Here is a 22,460-nt window from a genome sequence, read left to right as displayed (position 1 = left end):
CAAAGGCCCTGAGGCAGAAGAGCCCCAACTGTGTTCAAGGAATAAGGGGAGGCCATGCGGAGGAAGGGAGAGCAGTATCCGGTGCCAGCTCACGCTGGACGTGATAGCATGGTGAAGATTCTGTATTTTACTCTGAGTGGGATGGGAAGCCAACAGAAGATTGTGAACAGGAAATTAATACATGTAAGACACTTCAAACACTGTGCACAGTAAGTACTGAAAATTCTAGCTTTTGTTTTTACTTTTCTTGACTCTAAAGGTAACTAACCTCCATTCTGCATTATGAGAATGATAATTTTTAGCCTAAAATATGGTACAAAGGATAGAAGTCCTGATCTGACAGATCAGATTTGTGGCTACCAGTGGCCGGGGTGAGGGGAGGAGAAATTGGAGGAAGATGGTCAAAAGGTACAAACTTCCAGTTACAAGATAAATAAGCACTAGGGATGTAATGTACCACATGATCAACATAATGAGCACTGCTGTGTGTTATAGATGAAAGTTGTTAAGAGAGTAAAGCCTACGAGTTCTCATCACAAGGAAAAAATTTTTTTCTATTTCTTTAATTTTGTATTCATATGAGATGTTTACTAAACATATTGTGATAATCACTTCACCATGTAAGTAAATCAAATCATTATGCTACGTATCTTAAGCTTATCTGTATAAGTGCTGTATGTCACTTACATCTCAATAAAACTGGAAGAAAAAACCTCATTAATATTGAAAAATCCTGATCTTACAAACTTTAGGTCCAATTTTAACATCCTACATTTACAAAGAGGATTGATGATTAGAAAATTACCTCATGTCCAAGACTAGGTTCTTTTCATCTGCTGCTTGGCAATTTATTTTCTTTCTTTCTTTTTTAAAATTTATTTATTTATTTTTGGTTGCGTTCGGTCTTTGTTGCTGCGCACGGGCTTTCTCTAGTTGCAGCGAGCGGAGGCCACTCTTCGTGGCAGTGTGTGGGCTTCTCATTGCAGTGGCTTCTCTTCTTGCGGAGCACGGGCTCTAGGGGTGTGGGCTTCAGTAGTTGTGGCATGTGGGCTCAGTACTTGTGGCTTGTGGGCTCTAGAGCGCAGGCTCAGTAGTTGTGGCGCACGGGCTTAGTTGTTCCGCGGCATGTGGGATCTTCCCGGATCAGGGATTGAACCCGTGTCCCCTGCATTGGCAGGCGAATTCTTTTTTTTTTTTCAAAAAGCAGAAAAATCATTCTTACTTTTTATGCAAATGCAGCATAACTCTCCATTCTACACCGTATTTTTCTTACTTATTGATGTGTCTTAGAGTCCTTCCCTATTAGCACCTTTTTTTTATATACAGCAGGTTGTTATTAGTCATCAATTTTACACACATCAGTGTATACATGTCAATCCCAATCTCCCAATTCATCCCCCCACCCCCAACCCCCGCCGCTTTCCCCCCTTGGTGTCCATACGTTTGTTCTCTACATCTGTCTCTATTTCTGCCCTGCAAACCGGTTCATCTGTACCATTTTTCTAGGTTGCACAGATATGCATTAATATATGATATTTGTTTTTCTCTTTCTGACTTACTTCACTCTGTATGACAGTCTCTATCTAGATCCATCCACGTCTCAACAAATGACCCAATTTCATTCCTTTTTATGGCTAGTAATATTCCATTGTATATATGTACCACATCTTCTTTATCCATTTGTTTGTCAATGGGCATTTAGGTTGCCTCCATGACCTGGCTATTGTAAATAGTGCTGCAATGAACATTGGGGTGCATGTGTCTTTTTGAATTGTGGTTTTCTCAGGGTATATGCCCAGTAGTGGGATTGCTGGATCATATGGTAATTCTATTTTTAGTTTTTTAAGGAACCTCCATACTGTTCTCCATAGTGGCTGTATGAATTTACATTCCCACCAACAGTACAAGAGGGTTCCCTTTTCTCCACACCCTCTCCAGCATTTGTTGTTTATAGATTTTCTGATGAAGCCCATTCTAACTGGTGTGAGATGATACTCATTGTAGTTTTGATTTGCATTTCTCTAATAATTAGTGATATTGAGCAGCTTTTCATGTGCTTCTTGGCCATCTGTATGTCTTCTTTGGAGAAATGTCTGTTTAGGTCTTTTGCCCATTTTTGGATTGGGTTGTTTGTTTTTTGAATATTGAGCTGCATGAGCTGTTTATATACTTTGGAAATTAATCCTTTGTCCATTGATTCGTTTGCAAATATTTTCTCCCATTCTGAAGGTTGTCTTTTCGTCTTGTTTATGGTTTCCTTTGCTGTGCAAAAGCTTTGAAGTTTCATTAGGTCCCATTTGTTTATTTTTGTTTTTATTTCCATTACTCTAGGAGGTGGATCAAAAAAGATCTTGCTGTGATTTATGTCAAAGAGTGTTCTTCCTATGTTTTCCTCTAAGAGTCTTATAGTGTCCGGTCTTACATTTAGGTCTCTAATCCATTTTCAGTTTCTTTTTGTGTATGGTGTTAGGGAGTGTTCTAATTTCATTCTTCTACATGTAGCTGTCCAGTTTTCCCAGCACCACTTATTGAAGAGACTGTCTTTTCTCCATTGTATATCCTTGCCTCCTTTGTCATAGATTACTTGACCAAAGGTATGTGGTTTTACCTCTGGGCTTTCTATCTTGTTCCATTGATCTATGTTTCTGTTTTTGTGCCAATACCATATTGTCTTGATTACTGTAGCTTTGTACTATAGTCTGAAGTCAGGGAGTCTGATTCCTCCAGCTCTGTTTTTTTTTCCCTCAAGACTGCTTTGGCTATTTAGGGTCTTTTGTGTCTCCATACAAATTTTAAGTTTTTTTGTTCTATTTCTGTAAAAAATGCCATTGGTAATTTGATAGGGATTGCATTGAATCTGTAGATTGCTTTGGGTAGTATAGTCATTTTCACAATATTGATTCTTCCAATCCAAGAACATGGTATATCTCTCCATCTGTTGGTATTATCTTTAATTTCTTTCATCAGTGTCTTATAGTTTTCTGCATACAGGTCTTTTGTATCCCTAGGTAGGTTTATTCCTAGGTATTTTATTCTTTTGTTGCAATGGTAAATGGGAGTGTTTCCTTAATTTCTCTTTCAGATTTTTCATCATTAGTGTATAGGAATGCAAGATATTTCTGTGCATTAATTTTGTATCCTACAACTTGACCAAATTCATTGATTAGCTCTAGTAGTTTTCTGGTGGCATCTTTAGGATTCTCGATGTATAGTATCATGTCATCTGCAAACAGTGACAGTTTTACTTCTTCTTTTCCAATTTGTATTCCTTTTTCTTCTCTAATTGCTGTTTGCTAGGACTTCCAAAACTACGTTGAATAATAGTGGTGAGAGTGGACATCCTTGTCTTTTTCCTGATCTTAGAGGAAATGCTTTCAGTTTTTCACCATTGAGAATGATGTTTGCTGTGGGTTTGTCGTATATGGACTTTATTATGTTGACATAGGTTCCCTCTATGCCCACCTTCTGGAGAGTTTTTATCATAAATGACCGTTGAATTTTCTCAAAAGCTTTCTCTGCATCTATTGAGATGATCATGTGGTTTTTTATTCTTCAATTTGTTAATATGGTGTATCACATTGATTGATTTCCATATATTGAAGAATCCTTGCATCCCTGGGATAAATCCCACTTGATCATGGTGTATGATCCTTGTAACGTGTTGTTGGATTCTGTTTGCTAGTATTTTGTTGAGGATTTTGCATCTATATTTATCAGTGATATTGGTCTGTAATTTTCTTTTTTTGTAGTATCTTTGTCTGGTTTTGGTATCAGGGTGATGATGGCCTCATAGAATGAGTTTGGGAGTGTTCCCTCCTCTGCAATTTTTGGAGGAGTTTGAGAAGGATGGGTGTTAGCTCTTTTCTAAATGTTTGATAGAATTCACCTGTAAAGCCATCTGGTCCTGGGCTTTTGTTTGTTGGAAGATTTTTAATCACAGTTTCAAATTCATTACTTGTGATTGGTCTGTTCATATTTTCTATTTCAACTGGTTCAGTCTTGGAAACTTATACCTTTCTAAGAATTTGTCCATTTCTTCCATTTTATTGGCATAGAGTTGCTTGTAGTAGTCTCTTAGGATGCTTTGTATTTCTGCAGTGTCTGTTGTAACTTCTCCTTTTTCATTTCTAATTTTATTGATTTGAGTCCTCTCCCTCTTTTTCTTGATGAGTCTGGCTAATGCTTTATCAATTTTGTTTATCTTCTCAAAGAACCAGCTTTTAGTTTCATTGATCTTTGCTATTGTTTTCTTTGTTTCTATTTCATTTATTTCTGCTCTGATCTTTATGATTTCTTTCCTTCTGCTAACTTTGGGTTTTGTTTGTTCTTCTTTCTCTAGTTCCTTTAGCTGTAAGGTTAGATTATTTATATGAGAGTTTTGTTTCTTGAGGTAGGCTTGTATAGCTATATACTTTGCTCGTAGAACTGCTTTTGCTGTATTCCACAGGTATTGGATTGTCGTGTGTTGTCATTTGTATCTAGGTATTTTTTTATTTCCTCTGATTTCTTCAGTGATCTCTTGGTTATTTAGTAACGTATTGTTTAGCCTCCATGTGTTTGTGTTTTTTACATTTTTTCCCCTGTAATTCATTTCTAATCTCATAGCATTGTAGTCAGAAAAGATGCTTGATATGATTTCAATTTTCTCAGATTTACTGAGGCTTGATTTGTGACCCAAGATGTGATCTATCCTGGAGAATGTTCCATACGCACTTGAGAAGAAAGTGTAATCTGCTGTTTTTGGATGGAATGTCCTATAAATATCAAGTAAATCTATCTGGTTTATTGTGTCATTTATAGCTTCTGTTTCCTTACTTATTTTCATTTTGGATGATCTGTCCATTGGTGTAAATGAGGTGTTAAAGTCCCCCACTATTATTGTGTTACTGTCGATTTCCTCTTTTACAGCTGTTAGCAGTTGTCTTATGTATTGAGGTGCTCCTATGTTGGGTGCATATATATTTATAATTGTTATATCTTCTTCTTGGATTGATCCCTTGATCATTATGTAGTGTCCTTCCTTGTCTCTTGTAACATTCTTTATTTTAAAGTCTACTTTATCTGATATGAGTATTGCTACTCCAGCTTTCTTTTGATTTCCTTTTGCATGGAATATCTTTTTCCATCCCCTCACTTTCCATCTGAATGTGTCCCTAGGTCTGAAGTGGGTCTCTTGCAGACAGCATATATATGGGTCTTGTTTTTGTATCCATTCAGCAAGCCTGTGTCTTTTGTTTGTAGCATTTAATCCATTCACATTTAAGGTAATTATCAATATGTATGTTCCTATGACCATTTTCTTAATTGTTTTGGGTTTGGTTTTGTAGGTCCTTTTCTTCTCTTGTGTTTCCCACTTAGAGAAATTCCTTTAGCATTTGTTGTAGAGCTGGTTTGGTGGTGCTGGATTCTCTTAGCTTTTGCTTGTCTGTAAAGCTTTTGATTTCTCCATCAAATCTGAATGAGATCCTTGCTGGGTAGAGTAATGTTGGTTGTAGGTTCTTCCCTTTCCTCACTTTAAGTATATCACGCCACTCCCTTCTGGCTTGTAGAGTTTCTGCTGAGAAATCAGCTGTTAACCTTATGGGAGTTCCCTTGTATGTTATTTGTTGTTTTCCCCTTGCTGCTTTCAATAATTTTTCTTTGTCTTTAATTTTTGCCAATTTGATTACTATGTGTCTCGGCATGTTTCTCCTTGGGTTTATCCTGTATGGGACTCTCTGCACTTCCTGGAGTTGGGTGGCTATTTCCTTTCACATGTTAGGGAAGTTTTCGACTATAATCTCTTTAAATGTTTTCTTGGGTCCTTTCTCTCTCTCTTCTCCTTCTGGGACCCCTGTAATGCGAATGTTGTTGCATTTAATGTTGTCCCAGAGGTCTCTTAGGTTGTCTTCATTTCTTTTCATTCTTTTTTCTTTAGTCTGTTCCACAGCAGTGAATTCCACCATTTTGTCTTGCAGGTCACTTATCTGTTCTTCTGCCTCAGTTATTCTGCTATTGATTCCTTCTAGTGCATTTTTCATTTCAGTTATTGTATTGTTCATCTCTGTTTGTTCTTTAATTCTTGTAGGTCTTTGTTAAACATTTCTTGCATCTTCTCCATCTTTGCCTCCATTCTTTTTCAGAGGTCCTGGATCATCTTCACTATCATTATTCTGAATTCTTTTTCTGGAAGGTTGCCTATCTCCACTTCATTTAGTTGTTTTTCTGAGGTTTTATCTTGTTCTTTCACCTGATACATAGCCCTCTGCCTTTTCATCTTGTCTATCTTTCTGTGAATGTGGTTTTTGTTCCACAGGCTGCAGGATTGTAGTTCTTCTTGCTTCTGCTCTCTTCCTTCTGGTGGATGAGTGTCTCTAAGAGACTTGTGCAGGTTTCCTGATGGGAGAGACTGGTGGTGGGTAGAGCTGGCTGTTGCTCCAGTGGGCAGAGCTCAGTAAAACTTTAATCTGCTTGACTACTGATGGGTGGGGCTCGGTTCCCTTCCTGTTGGTTGTTTGGCCTCGGGCAACCCAACGCTGGAGCCTGCCTGGGCTCTTTGGTGGGGCTAATGGCGTACTCTGGGAGGGCTCCCGCCAAAGAGTACTTCCCAGAACTTCTGCTGCCAGTGTCCTTGTACTCTCGGTGAGCCACAGCCACCCCCTGCCTCTGCAGGAGACCCTCCAACACTGGCAGGTAGGTCTGGTTCAGTCTCCCCTGGGTTCACTGCTCCTTCCCCTGGGTCCTGATGCACACACTACTTTGTGTGGGCAGGCAGATTCTTAACCACTGCGCCACCAGGGAAGTCTCCTTGGCAATTTATTTTCTAAAAAACTTCTTATTATGGACATTTTCAAACTTAATACAAAATTAGATAGAATACCCAGTTTCAAGCAATTATCAATTAATGGCTAATTTTGTTTCTTCTGTATTACTATTTTCCTCCCCCTCCTCACACTGAATTACTTTACAGCAAATCCCAGACATATCTTTTCGTCTGTGAATGCCTCAGTACATAGCTCTGAAAATAAAATCTTTCTGTTTTGCTTTACCATAAGACCCTTATCACACCTACAAATTTAATGGTAATAAGATCATAAAAAATCCAGTCAGTCATCAGATTTTCCTGGTTATCTCGTTAATGCTTTTTAAAAATAGTTGATTTGTTTAAATTGGGATCCAGACATGCACGTTGCATTTGGGTGTTAGGTCTTGTAAATCTTTTAAAATCTGACTATTCGTCCTTCGTGTTTGTTTTCTTGTCATTTATTTGTGAAGAAACTTGGTCTTTTGTTCCTTAGTTGTCCCTCATTTTGGATTTTGCTGAATTCCTCCCCACGGAGTTGTGAATATGTTCCTCTTTCCCCTTGTTTTTCCTGTAAACTGGTAGTTGGCTCTAGAGGCATAACCAAGTTGGATTTTTTGGCAAGACTACCTCATGGGAGGTGCTGTGAACTTCCTGTTACACCCTATCAGGAGGTATGTCCTGCCTCGCTTTCTCTATCTCTTATATTTGGTAAAATACACATAACATCAAATTTACCCTTTTAGCCACATTGAAGTGTACAATTCAGTGGTATTTAGTACATTCACCATGTTGTGCTACTACCACCACTATCTAATTCTGGAACTTTTCCGTCACCTCAAAAAGAAACTCTGTACCCATTAAGTAGTCATTCCCCACCTCCCTCTCCCCAGCCCCTGGTAGCCATGAATCTACTTTTTGTCTCTCTGAATTTTTCATATAAATGGAATCATGTAATACGTGGCCTTTTGTATCTGGCTTCTTTCACTTAGTATAATGTTTTCAAGGCTCATGCATGTTTGTAGCACGTGTCAGTACTACATTCCTTTTTGAAATTAATTAATTAATTAATTAATTTTTGGCTATGTTGGGTCTTTGTTGCTGCGCGTGGGCTTTCTCTAGTTGTGGTGAGCGCGGGCTCCTCCTTGTTATGGCACGTGGGCTTCTCATTGCGGTGGCTTCTCTTGTTACGGAGCACGGGCTCTAGGTGCGTGGGCTTCAGTAGCTGTGGCACACAGGCTCAGCAGTTGCGGCTCACGGGCTCTAGAGCGCAGGCTCAGTAGTTGTGGCACACGGGCCTAGTTGCTCCGTGGCATGTGGGATCTTCCTGGACCAGGGCTTGAACCTGTGTCCCTTGCATTGGCAGGCAGATTCCTAACCACTGCGCCACCAGGGAAGTCCCCTGCATTCCTTTTTATGGCTAAATAATATTCCATTGTGTGGAATTTTATTTATCTATTCCTCAGTTGATAGACATTTGGGTTGTTTCCACCTTTTGACTTCTGTGAATAGTGATGCTGTGAACATACACGTACCATTTTGCTGGAACACCTGTTTTAACCCCTAGGAGTGCCTCTCTTTTTGTGGCGTTAGGACTCATCGGTGGGTTCAGTTGGCCTCAGCCTGATCCATATATGATAATGTTCCCTGTGGGCCTTTCATCTATTGATTTTAGCCACTATTGATGACCACTGCCTGTTCCAATAGGGTTCCAATAACACACTTCTCATAGAGGTCAAGGTGGTCTAACCATTTTACTTTCAGTTAACATTAAAGCAGCACTGTTCTGGGCAACAAAGTTCATGCATTCCTATGAGGGGAAGAAAATGGGGGGCAGGGGGGCTGGTGACCAAAAAGTGTGAGAAAAGCTGCATATGATGGATGCCCTTGCTGCTCACATGCAGTGCTCACTCACATGCTAAGGCCCCTGGGAAGCTGTGTAGTCAAAAAGCCTGTTTAGCTTTAACTCTGTATTTCCCAAGTTTATTTGACTATGAATATTTTTTTCTCTACACTTATTCTAATTATTCATTGGAACATGCTTTGGAGAATATTGTTTTAGAGTCTAGGTTACTTAAAATACTACTAATTAATTTATACCTATGTGTTTCTTAGCTGTTTGGAACTGACCTGACAGTCCCCAGAATCTTCTATTATCACTTAGTGGCCATAAGTTAACCATATTCTTGCAAAATCCCTGGACAGCAGAGTTGGCAATATTTCTGGCAAAGTTTCACCTGGAAACTCTGAATTGAGATTATGTCCTTGGGAATGAATGCTTGAGTCAAAGAAGCAAATATCAATTTCACCCATCACCTCCATCTTAAGTGTTTGATGGACACCTGTGATAAACCTTAGAGAAGCACCATACTGATGTGTAAGCCAGAGCTGCTTATCATTCCTCTCTGCTCTTCATTGCTTTACTCTGCACGGCCCCCAAACCATGCCGAGGTCCCCCTTCATGTTTCCCTGGGTCACACTGCTGGGGGCTCTGTCCCACCACCCACACGTCAGTGTGGTTAGATAATGCTAAACACTGAGGTCATGTGGAGAGAGGGTCTAGCAGACTCCTTGGTTGACTTTCTAAGGTCAGGGATTTGACAGAGCTCCTTTCCCGTGGTCACTTAAATGCATTTCACTTACTAGTTTGTTTTTAAAAGTTTTTAACCAGTCAAGCTGCCATGCAAAATGCTGTGATCTGCACCTTTGAGGCCAGAAGAATGGCACAAAGGTGGTGCCTGCCCTCACCACTTAGGTGGGCTCAGCAGGGTAGCATGGGCTTGTGGGGAGTGGGAGGAGCTGGTAGGAGGAAGAGTAGTGAGCAATCCAGTGCGGGGAAAGTGGAAACCCTGGGCCATTTCACTGTTAGAGAGAGGACCCAGCTCTGTGAAGTGTGTGCTGTAACTGGGGCTTCTAGGTAGAGGTGGTAATGAAGGTCAGCCGGAGTATAGAGTGGTTCCAGGTCAGAGATTTGCTGGGGATACAGGGGAAGGGGCCTGGCCAGAGTTGGGCAGGGTGCCAGGACCCTGGAAGTCATCTGCCTTGGTTCTGATGGGCTCAGGAGTTAAGCAGGGCCAAGTATGCTTGCGGGAGGCCTCACTGGCCTAACCTAAAAATTAACTTATACAACCTAACATCCAGCATCCTAGGACAGGCTGGCATTGAGAGGCAGGATAATGGAGTGGTTGAGAGCACAGATGTCGGTGCCAGACTTCCAGGGTTCAAATCCTAGCTCTGCTGCTCACTAGCTGTGTGACCTTGGGCAAGTCACTCCACCTCTCTGTGCCCCTGTCTTCCCAGGGAGGAATAAAAGTAAGACCTACCTTATAGGGTTGTTTATGAAGATTAAAGGAGTTAAGATATGCAAAAGCACTTAGAACCATGCCTGGCACCTAGTAAAGTGTTGAGATTTACCTGTTATGATTAAATGGTGGGCTTAGAGGACAGATCCGTGAGCTGCTGGGCACTGAGAGCTGCTGGGGTGCTGGGTAAGTAGTGGGGAGGAGGGGGGCTCCAGGGCAGGTGGGCAGGAGCAAAGGAGAGAGGGAAGGGACTCTGCCTGTGGGCAAGCCAGGGAGGGAAGAGCTGGATCTTGAACTCACCAGACACCCCACCGTTTTTGGAACAGGGAAGGTTGCAGAGCCCTGTTCTGTGCCAATAGGCCCAGATCACAGTTTGCTCCTGTCTCCCTAGGAAAAAGGGGGTCATGGCCATGCTCACATCCCTGTCCCTAGGTTACCTGAGTTCCCCTCCTGGCCTCCTTCTCCAGTGGTTCCCATGTGTCGCTCATCTGTTCTCTTTAGAACAGTCACAAAAGTTTCAACTGAACTTAGTATCAGGTTATAATTCTTTTTCCTGATGACTCAGCTTGCTTTTCCTTTTTATTTTCTGCATGAGAAAAGGGAAAACCTTCCCTAGGATCACTGAACACAGCCTTCCTTTCTCTTGATAATAGGCTGGTGAAGGTGGGGAGGGGGTAGTGCGCGGAAACTGCCAGGCAAGTAGAGCCGACTGTCCACACGTCAGTGTCCAGGGGCTTCCGTGTCCCCGTGTCCCCTGCTACCTGGCCTGTCGGCACCGGCTCCAGGGGGCTCTGCGTGCTCACTGGCCCAGCTTTCAGAACCAGGCCCCCAACAGCCAGCCTGGTGGGGGGCTCCAGCTCCATCCCCCCATGGTGACGTGGGATCTGTTTCATCTCAGTATATAATTAGCTAAAACTAGACCAAGTCACTGCTTTTAACAGCCCTTTTGCCTCCTGATCTTACCCACTCCCATTTTTGTTTTGGAAGGATCTTCCTTTCCACTTCAGGGTCCAGAAATATACATTTGGTTTTGTTTAAACATTGTTTTCTAAGAATATCTATGCGACCGCCTTACTCTCTAACTTTGCCAACACCCTCCTGCCTCTGTTTCTTACCTGTGCCATTTCCTCTCTAGGTCGTGTCCTCAGCCTTGTGTTTGGGCATGAAAGCATCCTGGACGTTGGGCATCTAGGTCTTCTCTCAGCACCACCTCTGGACCAGTTCGGTGGACCCCAGCCCTTGGTTCAGACCTTTCTGTTTTGGGGTCACACGGCAGCTTGGTGTGTTAAGGGCAAACCTCACTGGCATCTAGGTTTCCCCATACATTGCTTTGATGTTCCCTCGTCAGCAGCAGCCTCAGTCTCTGTGTCACACTGAGAGCCAGCCCCTATTTCATAATCACTATTAACTTTCAAAAGTAGGTCCCTATTTGGCACTGCCCACTCAGCACGAGGTGCTAACGTCGGCACTACTCACTGCTAAGTTCTTTGTGCGTCTGAGTCAGCTCCTTACTTTCCCTACTCCGTCTCTAAAGGTGGCCTCTGCTTCTTTTCCTGGCTTCACACTCTGGGTGAGGAGAAAGGTAGTGAGATGCTCCTAAGACCAAAGTCATGATTGCTCCCCTTTCCTGAGGGTCTCCAGACACAGGTTCAGGGGCACGTGTAGGTGGTGTAGGTTTGTATGTTCCGAGGGGAGAAGTGATTCCACAACAGAAAGAAGTGGCCTCACAAGAATGAAAGGACAACTTCAAACATGCTGTCAGTAACTCATCAAATGACAGCGATGCAGTAACCCTTCAGGTCACGCCTGGCAGCCAACTGATCCTGGGCAGGGGAAACCAATGGCCAAAGAAAGGAGGAAGCACACCTGAGCCAGCTTGCTCACAAGCTGCAATATGTAAACGTGGGTACAAAGCGGTTACTTAATTCCTGCACCTGTTCTGACTCAGCACACGCTTGAAGTACTTTTTTTTTAATTGTAACATCTTTAGTGGAGTATTATTGGTTTACAATGTTGTGTTAGTTTCTGCTGTATGATGAAGTGAATCAGCTATACGTATACACACTTGAAGTATTGGGCCAGGATCTGACAGGATGCCAGTGCTGGCAGCACACGCCGAAAATTTCATGGTGACACCACCCAGATGGTGCCAGGAAAGGGACACAGAGCCCAGTGGGCTCTGCCTGCAGCTCTGGAGGAGAAGCCTTCCTCCTGCCTGCAGGGAAGACTTGGGCTGATGCCTGGCTCCCCTGGAGTAGCCTGCAAAATAAACTAGCATGGACCTGACATTTAAAAATTCGTCAGCTGTAGATTTTCAAAGTGTATCAATGGGGTTTGGGTTTCATGATTGCTGCTAAAAAAATGTGAGCAACTCTCATGACTATATTCAATTTTCACTGATTTAATTACTGCTAAGAAAAGAAACTGCCAGATGGAAAAGACATCGGCATCACATTTCTCACGGTGTTCAAGTTGGCATCAGCATTGATCAAAACCTTGCAGTGGCCTCTCGTTTCCATTCGTGGTTTTAAAGTGACTGTACTTAGCTGACTTATTTGTGATCCCCTCTTCATTACTGTGTCTTGGACAGTATCAAAACAGACCTGCCTGGGGCTTCCCCGGTGGCGCAGTGGTTGAGAGTCCGCCTGCCGATGCAGGGGACACGGGTTCGTGCCCCGGTCCGGGAAGATCCCACATGCCGCGGAGTGGCTGGGCCCGTGAGCCATGGCTGCTGAGCCTGCGCGTCCGGAGCCTGTGCTCCGCAACGGGAGACGCCACAACAGTGAGAGGCCTGCGTACCACACACACACACAAAAGACCTGCCTGTGGCTGTTTATATAAATCTTTAAGTTCAGTATCTTGTGAGCTTCCAGAACTTTTGTTGGCAGAATATGGTAGTGCTTTATAAATGCACGTGGGAGAAAACCTTGAAAAGATGGTAGACTCGTTTATAGAAGAGGTAGCAAACACTGACCTTTCTGGAACATAGAAAAAAAAATATATGCATCTGCTTTAAGCAGCTTTTTATTAGTGAAATGCACGGCTTACGTTATAAGTAGTAAAACCTAAGCCTTGGCAGCAGTTTTAATTCTCCAAGGAGCACAGATTATGTTCAAAGGGCTAAGATGGTTCATGGTAAGATCAGAATGGGTTACGGAACAATTAGAGAGAAAATTCAACTCAAAATAAATGTCGACCGAGTGGTTCTAGGACTGAGCATTTTTACTGGCGGGTGAGGTGTCTAACATTTGGATGCATTTGAATTATCGTCACAGAGTGAGAGAGGACCTTAGCTGTCATCTTCTCTCTTTTCCCCAGCCTCCAGTCCTGGAACCTCTGACAGCCGATATGGTTGACCTTGCCCAGGACCTCACAGGCAGCCTACCTCGTGGATGCTTGCCCAGATCTAAGCTTACACGGTTTCCCTGTCGCCTCTAAATACCCAGCTTCCTCTCTGAATGGCCCACAGCGAATGCATGTCTATAAGACAGGTTTGCTAATACCTGAAGTTAGGTCTCAGGTGTCTTCCAACTTGGCTTTTCCTTTTTCAGGCTGATTCTGTGGATCTGGATCCTTCGTGAGGTGGCTCACTTAACCAAAGAGAATGAACTTCCTGGAGAGAAGAGAAGAGTGCTTCAGCCAAGCAAAGCTTGTGTAGCTGTGCTTCTAAACCAGACTGTCCAAAAAGCCCATGAGCATTTTCTAGACCAGCATCCCATCTCATTCAGCCTTTCCTCCCTTTCAGAGTTTCCAGAACTTTCACCATCCTGGAGGTCCAGCACTAGCTGGTATCAGTTAACCAATGGTCTTAAAAGAGATAATAATATTCCATTGTATATATACATATATACACACAGCATTTTGTCCATCTGTTCGTCCACTGATGCATGCTTGGATTGCTTCCACCTTTGACTCTTGTGAATAATGCTGCTATGAACATGGCTGTACAAATATTTGCTCAAGTCCCTGCTTTCATTTCCGTGGGGTATATACCCAGAAGTGGAATTGCTGGATCATATGGTAATCCCATGTTTTGAGGAACTGTTATGCTGTTTTCCACAGGAACTGCACATGATCATTTTTTTTTTTACTGCATATGCTATAGTATAATTATAACAATTTATTAGATATTGCCAAACTTTTTTCTAAAATTATATATATATATACACACACACACACCCCTACCAGCAGTGACCCAAATCTTTGCCAACACTATTATCAGATTTCTTAATTTTGGCAAATTTAATGGTTTTAAAATGATTATTTTATCATGGTCTTAATTTTTATTTCCCTAATTACCACTGCAATTACTCATTTTACATGTTTGTAAGTTTCGTTTTTCATATGGAAGTCATTAATCCATTAAGAATTAATTTTGGGGGCTTCCCTGGTGGTGCAGTGGTTGAGAGTCCGCCTGCCGATGCAGGGGACACGGGTTCGTGCCCCGGTCCGGGAAGATCCCACATGCCGCAGAGCGGCTGGGCCCGTGAGCCATGGCCACTGAGCCTGTGCGTCCAGAGCCTGTGCTCCGCAACGGGAGGGGCCACAACAGTGAGAGGCCCGCGTATCGCAAAAAAAAAGAAAAACAAAAGAATTAATTGTTGTGTATGGTGTATGATAGAAATCTAATTTTACTCTTTTTTTTGATTTATTTATTTTTTTTGGCTGTATTGGGTCTTTGTTGCTGTGCACAGGCTTTCTCTAGTTGCAGTGAGCAGGGGCTACTCTTCATTGCGGTGTGCAGGCTTCTTATTGTGGTGGTTTCTCTTGTTGCGGAGCACGGGCTTTAGGCATGTGGGCTTTAGTAGTTGTGGCTCTTGGGCTCAGTAGTTGTGGCGCACAGGCTTAGCTGCTTTGTGGCGTGATCTTCCCGGACCAGGGCTCGAACCCATGTCCCCTGCATTGGTAGGCGGATTCTTAACCACTGCGCCACCAGGGGAGCCCTTCACTCCTTTTTATGTGGATAACCAAGTGTCCTGGCTCCATCCTTTTCCCATAGCCACCATCTCATATGTCAAGTTTCCATATATGGTTGGTCTGCCTCTGAGCTGTTTGTTCATTTGGTTACTTTGTCAACCTACGTTAATGGCATCTGTTTTCTTTATAAGGAGGGGACAATGAGGTATTGAGAGAGACTGATCCTGGGTTAACTGGGCACTTACTGTCCGGCATTGTAATTGCACCTGGCTATGGACGAGGTGGTTGGAATTGGCCTGCTAGTTGAATAAAGTCCATGCACTCATGGAGCTCAAAGATACACATATTTAAATCCCGATGATGTAACGTGGTAAGTGTGGTAATAAAGGAATAGCTGACATGATATGAGAAAAAAACAGCAAAGAAACAACTAACTAGTATTTGGGTGTCCAAGAAGGTAACAGGGGGGTGACCATTTCAAATGAGCTGAGGTCTAGAGGTGCACAAATTTAATATCAAATCCCAGTGCTCCTACTTACTAGCTGTGTGACCCTGAAAAATTCTCAAGACATCGTTGAGCCTCAACTTCCTGTCTATTCAACAGAGGTAATAATAATACTTACCTCAGAAGGTTGCTGGGAACATTAAAACAGACCATATATCAGGAGCACTTAGCCCAGGGCCTGACACAGTGGAAGTACTCAATAAATGTACACCTATCAATTCATTCATCCAATAATATTAACTGAGTACCTACTATGTGTCAGGCATGGTAATAGGCTATAAGTACAAGTGTGAGAAGGCAAATGGTCTTTGCTCTCATGTAGCTTTTGGTCAACCAGGTTACACATATGCTTATAAAATATTCACACAAATATATCATTACAGATTTGATGAGTGCTATAAAGGGAAATTATAGCATGCTAGGACAGAACAGAAGAGGGAAACCTGATTTATGATGAGTGTTTTTATTATCACTACACATTTCTGAGCTGGGACTTGAAGGGTGGGTAGGAGTTTATGGGCACAGCAAGCGGGAATGGCCATTCCAGGCAGACTAGACTTCAGAGGAAAAGGCATGAGATGCGAAAGCTTTTCTCTAGGTCAGGGGCAAGTGCCCCCTCACTCAGGACCCCCCTCACTGCCCAAAGACTTAGAGGGATTCCTCATGTCCACCTTTTCCAGGGAACAGGCAGGAGAAGTTGAGTGCCTGTGGCCCCCAAACATGTCTGGTGGCTCAGTGAACTCTGATCTTTTGTCAGTGTGATAAACTGTTCTCAGTCCACTGACCAGCTCCTTGGTAATACTGGGCTGAAGATAAATGGTGAAAATGGCTTAGATGAGCTGGATTACAGTGAAGTCCTTTTGATGTTAATGTTGGTCAAAAATGTATTTAGGACTGACCTCAGTTTGGCACTCCAAAGCTCAAAGATAAAAAGAAGTGCTCAGAGAAAAGAAAGTAAAGTGATTAAAAGATTTTCCAAGACGTATGTGAAGTATTTTTACAAGCTAACGGTGCATACTGTTTGCCATTTAGAGCAGATGGGACAAAGAGTTATATTTGCAAGAAGGGAAATACAGATGCTTGTGAGGAGGTTTTCTGGAACAAGTACAATTCAATAGTTCTCAAATTGCAGTGTATATCAGAGTCCCTCCAGGAGCCTGTTAAAAATTTAGACTCCCTCTGCAGTGATGGCCATTGTCAATGTGCTCAGGAGTCTGCATGGGTTCTCTCCCAGCTGGAGAGCCCTGGCTCCGCCCACTCCACACCACAGCTTAGCGCTAGGTCTGGGGCAGATGCGTCCTGGGAGAAGTTTGCCACAGAGGCAGCCCAGATCCCAGGGGGCAGCACAGCCACCTCAGTTCCTGCAGCCACTATGCCCCGACCCCCAGCCCCAGGCTACTCCACACCAGAGCCTTGCACTAGATCTGGGACAAACACAACAGAGAAAGGGTTGGGCAGCTTCTGAGCAGAACTGAAGCTGCCTGTGTGGGCAGTGCATAGGTCCTTACTTGCTTCAGCATCACCTCCTTTGAGGCAGGGCTCACACTCACAGGCAATGGATCCTACTGAACCCAACCCTCAGGGCTTCTAATCCAACAACTGGGGGCGGGGGGGCAGACCCCACCCCTGCCAGGGTGGCAAGAGAGGAAGCCCCATCTCATATCCTGCACAGGCTCTAGATACTACAACACCTACCACACCCCCTGTCCAGGGGATAACAGCCAGCACACCCTGAGGAAAGACGTGACTGGTGTCCATACTGAAACCAGCCCTTGCATGAAAACGCGGGACATATGTAGTCTACACAGGGATGTTCTCACATAAAAACACCCTTTCAAGACCACAGCAGATAACTGTTTCTCTTAAATTCATAGAGACAGAGAAAGTTAAGTAAAATGAAAAGGCAGAGGAACTACACCCAATCAAAAGAACAAGAGAAATCCTCTGAAAGAACAAATTATGAAACAGAGCTCATCTGTCTACTAGACCCCAAGTTCAAAAAGGTGGTAATAAAAATGCTAACTGAACTAAGAAAGATTATCAATAGAAACACAGATCACTGTAACAGGAACTAGAAACTATAAACATGAACCAATAAAAAATAGACAATTCCATTGCTGAGATAAAAACCAATCTAGAAGCAATGAATAGCAGACTAAATGACACAGAAGAATGAATAAGTGATCTGGAAGATAGGATAATGCAAATCACCCAATCAGAACAGCAGACAGAAAGACAAATGAAAAAAAAAACAGAAAGAAAGCAACATATAAGATCTATGGGATAATATAAAACATGCCAACCTATGCATAATAGGAGTTCCAGAAGGAGAAGAGAGAGGGAAGGGGATCAGAAAATGTATTTGAAGAAATTATGGCTGAAAACTCCTCAAACCTAAAGAAGGAAACAGATATCCAGGTACAGGAAGCACAGAGTCCCAAACAAGATGAACCCAAAAAGACCAAGACACATTATAATTAAAATGGCAAATGTTAAAGAGAGGATTCTAAAGACAGCAAGAGAAAAACAAAGAGTCAGTTACAAGGGAAGCCCCATAAGGCTATCAGTTGATTTCTCTGCAGAAACTTTGCAGGCCAGAAGGGAGTGGCATATATTCAAAAAACCTGCAACCTAGGATATTCTACCCATCAAGATTAGCATTTAGAATAGAAGGAGAGGTAAAGAGTTTCTCAGACAAGCAAAAACTAAAAGAATTCAGCAATACTAAATCTACACTAAAAGAAATATTGAAGGGTCTTCTCTAAATAGGAAAGAAGGGCATCCGGCTGCAAGATTGGCCTGTCCATCCTCAACAGCGACCTGGACAGTTTAGGGGCCGATTACCCGCACCTGGATGCATTTTGTTCCCAACATCACCTCTGGTCACCCTGTGGTAGAAAGCGTCCTAAAGCAGCTAGGCCAGGACCCTTTCTTTCTTTCTTTTTTTTTTTTTTGCGGTACACGGGCCTCTCATTGTTGTGGCCCCTCCCGTTGCGGAGCACAGGCTCTGTACGTGCAGGCTCAGCGGCCATGGCTCCGCGGCATGTGGGATCTTCCCAGACCGGGGCACGAACCCGTGTCCCCTGCATTGGCAGGCGGACTCTCAACCACTGCGCCACCAGGGAAGCCCAGGACCCTTTCTTTGACATGCATATGATGGTGTCCAGGCCGGAACAGTGGGTAAAACCAATGGCTGTAGCAGGAGCCAATCAATATACTTTTCATCTCGAGGCTACTGAGAACCCGGCGGCTTTGATCAAAGACATTCGGGAGAATGGAATGAAGGTTGGCCTTGCTATCAAACCAGGAACTACAGTTGAGTATTTGGCACCATGGGCTCATCAGATAGATATGGCCTTGGTTATGACACTGGAAGCTGGGTTTGGAGGGCAGAAATTCATGCAAGATATGATGCCAAAGGTTCACTAGTTGAGGACCCAGTTCCCGTCTTTGGACATTGAGGTTGATGGTGGAGTAGGTCCTGACACCATCCATAAATGCACAGAGGCAGGAGCTAACGTGATTGTATCTGGCAGTGCCATTATGAGGAGTGAAGACCCCAGATCTGTGATCAACCTGTCAAGAAATGTTTGCTTAGAAGCTGCTCAGAAACGCTCTCTCGATCAATGGAACCACAAGGAGTCTAGTGTTTCTGCTTACGAGATCTAGTTTTTACTGGAAAACAAGACTATTACCTACCAAATCATACCACAGTTCAGGCAGTGCTGCTTTTCTGAGCAATTATTCATTCCAGTGACTAAAATCCATTTTGCAGAATGTTCCAAGAGGTTAGAAATTGGTGTGTATTACATTTTCAGTGATGCAATTTAAAGATTAGTGTGGTAAAATACCATTTTTACTGGGAGACTTGATTTTTATAAAGAGTAAAAATATGGCAATATCAAGGTTATGAACAGAAATGTGTCTTAATGCCTAAGAAAGGCATATTAGCTACTATGAAAAAAATTTTTTTTCTGAATTTCTAAAAAGAATTTTCTTTGCTTCTTGGCTTTTCTGAAAGCAAAGGAAGTCCGGTTTTTCCTGTTTCATGTCATTTTTGCTTGTGTATGTGCGTGATAACTAAGTTGGGATCTGGCTGGGATGGCTCTTCTAGCTTCAAAAACATCTATTTTTTACTTTGCACCTTATATTTGATACATTAAAAAAACAATGCATTATGAAGTCCAGGGATTTTCAGGTGGTCTGTTGTAAAACGCAGGCACAAGTTTTATCAGGGTGTTTTCTTTGTTAGCTTTGCTCTAGGGGCAGGTTATTCAGTGGTTCTTCCCCCAACCCCCACCCACCCTCCACCAACCCCATTTCCCCTTTTTCTTAATCACACCCGCTATTCTTAAGTACATAAGATGTTTTCCTAGCTCTATGCTAAAAGGAAAGGAAGGCCTCTATTTGGAAGTAATATTAAGTTGAATCCTGACTCTCTTCCCCTTTCTATTTGTTTGACCTTAGCAAACCAATCCAACCAACCTCTCTGAGCTGATTATTAACTGATTTATATATTGAATATAATCATAACAACAGTGGGGGGTTGTGTTGAGGATTAAGAGATACTATTAATTATATATGTAAAGCTTCCACTACTATTCCTAGAATTGTAGGGTAGTAGAATTTGAGGACGCTCAATACAAAGTAGCTATCATATAAATTTATGCTTTGTAGATTATAAAGTATGTTGATATAATCTCATTAAACCTACAAATCAGTCCTAAAAAAAAAAAAGGAAAGAAGCAAGACTCTATAAGAAAGGGAAAATCACAATAGAAAAGGCAATATATGAAAGGATTGAAGATCACTTAAATAAGCCAGTACCAAGATTAAAAAATAATTAAAATTATAAAAGAGGTTATAACCACAATAAACAGTAAAAGGATAAGCATGAAGATGTAAAATAGGATGTCAAAATCACAAAATGTAGGAGAGGGGAGTATAAAATGTAGATCTTTTAGAATGTGTCTGAACTTAAATGACTATCCATTTAAAGCAAGTAGATATAGTTATGGGTCAACATACTTGAAATCTATGGTAAACACAAATGAAAAACATACAATAGCTTCACAAAAACCAAAAAAGAAAGGAACTCAAGTATACAAAAGAAAATCATCAAATCACAAAAAGAAAAACAAAAAGAAGAAGAAATGAAAAAAGAAGAACTACAAAAACAACTGGAAAACAAGGATTAAAATGGAAGTAAGTATATATCTATCAATAATTACTTTAAATGTCAATGGACTAAATGCTCCAATCAAAAGACACAGAATGGCAGATTGGATAAAAAAACAAGAACCTACAATGTGCTGCCTATAAGAGACTCACTTCAGGGCAAAAGTTACACAGATACTGAAAGTAAGGGCATAGAAAAATATATTTCATGCAAATGGAAATGACAAGAAAGTGGGAGTAGCAAAACTCATATCAGACAAAATAGACTTTAAAACAAAGGCCATAAAGAAAGACAAGGCATTATATAATGATAAAGCAATCAATACTAGAAGAGGATATTACACTCGTTAACATATATGCACCCAATATAGGAGCACCTAAATATATAAAACGAATACTAACAGACATAAAGGCAGAAATTGACAATGATACAATAACAATAGGAGACTTTAACACCCCACTAACATCAATGGACAGATCATCCATATAGAAAATCAACAAGGCAACAGAGGTCCTAAAAGATACAATAAACCAGTTGGAATTAATTGATATCTACAAGACACTACATTCAAAAAACACAGAATACACATTCTTTTCAATTGCTCATGGAACATTATCTAGGATAGACCACATACTAGGTCACAAAATAAGCCTCAACAAATTTAAGAGGGTAGAAATTATTTCAAGCTTCTTTTCTGACCACAATGGAATGAAACTGGAAATCAACCACAGAAAGAAAAATGAGAAAAAAACAAACATGTGGAAACTAAACAATATGCTACTAAAAGAAACCAACGGGTCAGCAGTAAAACCAAAGAAATCAGAAAATACCTCGAGACAAATGAAAATGAAAACACCACTTTACAAAATCTATGTTTTGCAGCAAAAGCAGTTCTAAGAGGGAAGTTCATAGTGATACAGACCTTCCTCAAGAAACAAGAAAAATCACAAAGACCACAAAAGACCTAGAATTGCCAAAGCAATCCTGAGGAAAAAGAACAAAGCTGGAGGTATAACTCTTCCAGACTTTGGACTATACTACAAAGATACAGTAATCAAAACAGTGTGATATTGGCACAAAAACAGACATATGGATCAATGGAATAGAATAGAGAGCCCCAAATAAACCCACACATCTAGGATCAATTAATCTATGACAAAGGAGGTAAGAATATACAATGGGAAAGACAGTCTCTTCAGCAAGTGATGTTGGGAAAGCTGGACAGCCACGTGTAAATCAATGAAATCTGAACATTCTTTCACACCACATTCAAGAATAAACTCAAAATGGCTTAAAGATCTAAATATAAGACATGACACTATAAAACTCCTAGAAGAGAACACAGGCAAAACATTCTCTGACATAAATTGTAGCAATATTTTCTTAGATCAGTCACCCAAGGCAAAAGAAATAAAAGCAAAAATAAACAAATGGAACCTAATCAAAGTTAAAAGCTTTTGCATAGCAAAGGAAACCATCCAAAAACAAAAAGACAACCTACAGAATAGGAGAAAATATTTGCAAACAATATGACTGACAAGGGGTTAATATCCAACATATGTAAACAGTGCATACAACTCAAAATCAAAAAACACAAACAACCCAATTGAAAAATGGGCAGAAGACCTAAATAGACATTTTTCCAAAGACATACAGAAGGCCAATAGGCACATGAAAAGATGCTCAACATTGCTAATCATCAGAGAAATGCAAATCAAAACCACAGTGAGGTATCACCCACACCGGTCAGAAAGGCTTTCATCAAAAAGTCTACAG

General features: G+C 41.7%; 1 long non-coding RNA gene and 1 pseudogene across 1 annotated transcript in view; one reads left to right on the top strand and one right to left on the bottom strand.

Moving 5' to 3' along the window:
- Positions 1-823: 823 nt before the first annotated feature.
- Positions 824-22,460, bottom strand: part of LOC109548572 (uncharacterized) — a 38,561-nt gene continuing 16,924 nt past the window's right edge. The window contains exons 3-4 of the long non-coding RNA XR_002174692.3: positions 11,199-13,696; positions 824-1,184 (exon numbers count right to left, since the gene is read on the bottom strand). This is a non-coding gene — a long non-coding RNA (uncharacterized lncRNA). The remainder of the gene's footprint in view (positions 1,185-11,198; positions 13,697-22,460) is intronic.
- On the top strand, positions 17,401-20,242 carry LOC141279548 (ribulose-phosphate 3-epimerase pseudogene; annotated as a pseudogene).

This window comes from Tursiops truncatus, chromosome 9 (assembly GCF_011762595.2).
Source record: "Tursiops truncatus isolate mTurTru1 chromosome 9, mTurTru1.mat.Y, whole genome shotgun sequence".
NCBI classification, from domain to species: domain Eukaryota; kingdom Metazoa; phylum Chordata; class Mammalia; order Artiodactyla; family Delphinidae; genus Tursiops; species Tursiops truncatus.
Note: the sequence above shows the minus strand (reverse complement) of the source record. Positions and strands in the feature narration are given on the sequence as shown.